Below are 5,001 nucleotides of genomic sequence, written 5' to 3' on the forward strand. Positions count from 1 at the left end.
TCTGCAGAAGAGAGCATCAGATAACATCATAGATGGTTGTGAGCCACCATGTGGTTGCTGGGAATTGAACTCCAGAGCTCTGGAAGAGCAGGCAGCACCCTTAGCCTCTGAGCCATCTCTCCAGCCCCTTCAACAAGATGTTGATAGACTGCCCCTTTCCCCTGCTAAAGCAAACCCCAGTCATTGTACTGTTTTTCCCAGTGTGTCCTGTTTAAAAGCCAAAAGCTGCTCTTTTCCTCCCCCGTTCCTTCTCAAGGCCACTCAGGAAGGCCTTGTGTTTAGCACTGTTGTCTGAACCTGCCATATCCACAAACTCGATCTCCTGTTCTGTGCTTCTCTGGAGACCTTCGAGTGTGGTGAGCTGAAGTGTCGTCAACATTGCTCTGTGACCATTAGGAGACTTCAGTCTGGTAGATAAGGGTGCTTGTCTTCCCGGGAGTCAAAGGCCTGTAGGTCTTTCTCTTCTTTCATTCCTGAGCATTGCATAAACCACATGGGGTGAAGCATAGCTTTCAGATATAAAGTCTGGTTAGGAGAACTGTTAACCCAATTACATATCACTGTAAACCCTCATGAAAGTAGCTAGCTCTGTCACAGCCCTGTTTCTTCACAACATACAGAGTTCCCTACCAAAGGTCAAGCGTGCAATTAGCAGTTGCCATGGGAAACTGGGTCTCACAAAGAGACACCTGCAATAATTAAAAGCTAAGAAAAACAACTTTGAATAAGCATTAACACTCACTGTGTCATCTTATCCTCCCAATAGCCCTTTGAGATGGCTGTTTCCATATTAGCTTTTTTCTTATGGTTAAAATTTTATTTATATAGCTTTATTATAGAAATTTCAGAAAACATAGGCAAAAGCCATGAAAAGGTGACATGGCATTTTCTTCCACGCCGAAGCAGCCGCTCTCACTAACTTAGTGCATATGTTTGCCATCTGTCTTTTCGCTGCCTTTTTTCTTCTCTGGTAAACATTGTTCTCCCGCATTTTGCATCCTTCTGCTTCCCTCACTTTTTGCCGCTAGAACCCGTGTTTCATGAGCGTTAAGTGTCCCATGACATAGACACATGTGACATAAGTCATCCTCCTTGCTGACATGTGTGTGGCTACTGCCTGGTGCATCACTAAAATAAACAATGGTGTGATGAAAGTATTTGCATAGATCATGAACCAAAGATTAATAGATGTGGCTACATTTCTTTTGTGTTATTTTTCTTATCTGATATTTTTTATTTTTATTTTTAAAGAAGAATTCCCTATATAATCTTGGCTAGCCTCCAACTTGTGGCAGTCCTCCTGCCTCAGTTAGGGAGACATGCCTGAAATAACTGGCCTGTGCCACCGTGACTGTCTCAGTTGGGCCATATTTCTAGATGTAGAATTTTAGAATGAAAGAAAACAACCTTTTCTCTCTTCAGTTAAGGTTGGGGAAACAGATGCATGGATATTTAGCTGCCTTACCCAAATTTACATATCAGGTAATTGACAAAACTAAGAATTCCTGATTCAGAATCCCACAGGGGAAAGAGATCACCCATTTAATCTGGCAAATAAAAATTCATGAAGAAAAAAAAAAAAAAAAACAAATACTTTTGGAGCTGGAAGAATAAACACCTTAGCTGTTATCTTAGTTGCTTTTAGGTTGCTTTGAAGAGCCAGCATGGCAAATGTAACATAAAAGAACGCATTTGATTTAGGGGCTCAGGGTCCCAGAGAGTTAGAGTCTTTGGCCACCATGGCAGGGAACATGGCAGCTACAGGCAGACATGGCACCTAAGAGCTCACATCTTGGCCAACACCCATAAGGCTGGGAGAGGTAATTGGGAATAATTATGTGAGCTTTTGAAATATCAAAAGCCAGTGACACACCTCCTCCAACAAGGCCACACCTCCTAACCCTTCCAAAATAGTTCCACCAACTGGAGTCCAAGCAGTCAAACACATGAGCTCACAGCAGCCATTCTCATTCAAACCAGAACAGCTTTTCAGAGAGCCCGCTGCTCTGACAAAGCCCTGAAGTCCATCCCCAGCACCCACATTGAGCCGCTCACAAACGCCTGTAACTTGTAGCTCCTGGGGATCCGACACCCTCTTCTGGCCTCTCTAAGTGCCTGCGTGTGTGTACACACACAAGTTGTTGTTGTTGTTGTTTGTTTTGTTTATTTTTGGTTAAGTACCCTCCTTCTTTTCTTAAAGAATTTCCCCGCAATGGCCAATCCAGCCATCTTGTCTAAACTCCTATCATTACACAGAGTGGATGCTGCAAACTGTGCCGATTTATGACTGAATTATCGATGTTTTTCATATGGTCTGGGTTTTTTTTTTTTTCATCTTTCTTCCCCCAAATAGTAACTATGTTGAGTTGTTCTATGTTTGGGAGTTGTAGTTTGCGTGCTAGTTGTTTTGAGACATGGTCTCCCTCTGTCACTCAGGCTGGGTAATGTTGGCATTTTTCTTAATTCTTTGTATAATCCTTGGTTTTCAATATATTCTAGAATAAGTGAACCCTCCCCTTTTTCGGGCTGTCATTTATCCTGTTGGATCCTGAATCTATTCAAACTGTGGAGATCATTTCCTCCAGATTTAGAACCAATTTGCCTTGTTTCTACCTTGTCAGATTCACTTCTTTTTGGGGTGACTTGAGGCATAGCCAGCAATGATTCTAGTCTCTTGTTCCCACCATCAGCAGCAGATGGGGGGATCACTCCATCTTCACCTGCCTTGGCATGGTGTGCTGACCAGGCCCCGTGAGCTGTGGTTTAGCTTGCTAGTTGGTATAATGTATTGATGTGTAGTATCTGACTTCCTCTGTAATCCTTGGGCTATCCTTATCCAACCAGTTCTGATAGCTCCGTCTTAGGGGATCGAAACTCTAGCCTCCTGCTGACAGCATCCTGGTGAGCCAGTCAGCCATAAACAATTCCAGTCTGTGCCTGCCCCTGTGAGCATCAAAGAGAAATAGATTCAAAAGATTCCAAGATCCCTAAAGTAAAGCATTTTCAGAAAAAAAAAGTATCATAAATTCTACTGTTGAATTAAAGTGCAATGTATACGATTAAACTTCTCAATCGTGGGAGGTTAGAGAGACGGCTCAGCAAAACAGCACTTGCCTGGCAAGTAAGAGGACCCGAGTTCACATCCCAGAACCCACATAAGAAGCCAACTGCAGAGCTGGCAGATAGATCAACAGGCAAAAACGTCACTTGCTGCCAAGCCTGACACCCTGAGTTCAATCTTCAAGCCGGAGATGGGGCTGCCTGCATGCAATGCTAGAAATGGCGAGGTGGGAGCCGAATCTACAGGAAGCTCACAGGCTGGGTAACCTGATCTCCATGGTGAAGTTCCAGCTCTGTGAGGGCCCGGCTCAAACCAGAGGAATAAAGAACCCAAAATTGCCCTCCAACTCCCACATATGTATCACACACACACACACACACACACACACACACACACACAACACACACACACACACCACACCACACATACCACACACACAGACACACACCACACACAAACACCCCCCACCACACCATATCACACACACCACACACACACACACACACGCACACAAACATACACCACACACACACCTCATACACACACCACACACACACCACACACATACCACACCACACACACACATAAGCATACACACCACACACACACACCACACACATACCACACCACACACACACACACACACACGCCACACACACATACACACACCACACCACACACACACATAAACACACACACCACACACACACACACACACCACACACACACCACACACATACCACACCACACACACGTACATACACACCACATACCACACACACATCACACACACCACACAGACACACACACATCACACACATACACCACACACACACAGACACACACACACCACACACATACACCACACACACACAGACACACACACACCACACACATACACCACACACACACAGACACACACTACACGCACATATCCACACACACCACACACAAACACCCACACCCACACACCACACCATATTACACACACATATCACACCACACACACACACACACACACTACTACCTCAATACCAGGTGAAGCATTAGTAGTTGTCAGTCATACTGCTGCCCAGAGCTCTGAGGTCAAATATAAACCACCTGAGTGAGACCTTCTGGATAGGCCCATTTTTCATTTGCAAACTACATGAAAATTGATCCTTCTAGAAGAATACAGAGTCTAATGATTGTCACTGTGTCCTGGTCTTGATCATGCGCTTGGTACCACAAAGAAAACCCCTCCCTTCCAGTATGGACTTTTTGTAATGAATAGGCATTTCTCAGAGGAGTTTCTAAGACACCCAGATTTCTTTCCCAGAGAGACTGATGGTCTGTGTGCCCTGGAATGTGACCTGCTTTGTCCTTGGAACTCTTTTTGTTAAAGATAAAGGCAAGACTTGAAAGAAGGCATACCTCTGGTTGGCCTGACCAAAATTAAAAGATACTTCTGGGAAGAAATCAGAAAATATAACCTAAAGATGGAAGATGGCTCTCTCTCTCTCTCTCTCTCTCTCTCTCTCTCTCTCTCTCTCTCTCTCTCTCTCTCTCTCTCTCACACACACACACACACACACACACACACACCTTTTAATTGAAAAAAAAAAAAAACAGAAAAAGAACTCCCTCATTTCCCATAACCATTTTCACACCAAAGTAGAACTGTTTTTATGGCTAAGAAAACACCTTGGTTGGTCAAAAAGTTGAAATATTCTTACTAAAATGGCTCTACCCTAACATGAAATAAATATTAAAATATTATTTATGTTGATAATTAGTACTTCTAAATTATTTTAAAGGCTTTTTATGCAATTATAATAGATTTGATTGTCATAACATTGCTAAATGCTTTGGTCTCTTCTGCCTGTTGCCCTTGGTCCCTGCAACCCTGACACATAATTTATTTCTCTTTTGAGTGAACTCTAAGCATTAATGCCCATTAA

This window comes from Acomys russatus, chromosome 14, assembly GCF_903995435.1.
Source record: "Acomys russatus chromosome 14, mAcoRus1.1, whole genome shotgun sequence".
NCBI classification, from domain to species: Eukaryota; Metazoa; Chordata; class Mammalia; order Rodentia; family Muridae; genus Acomys; species Acomys russatus.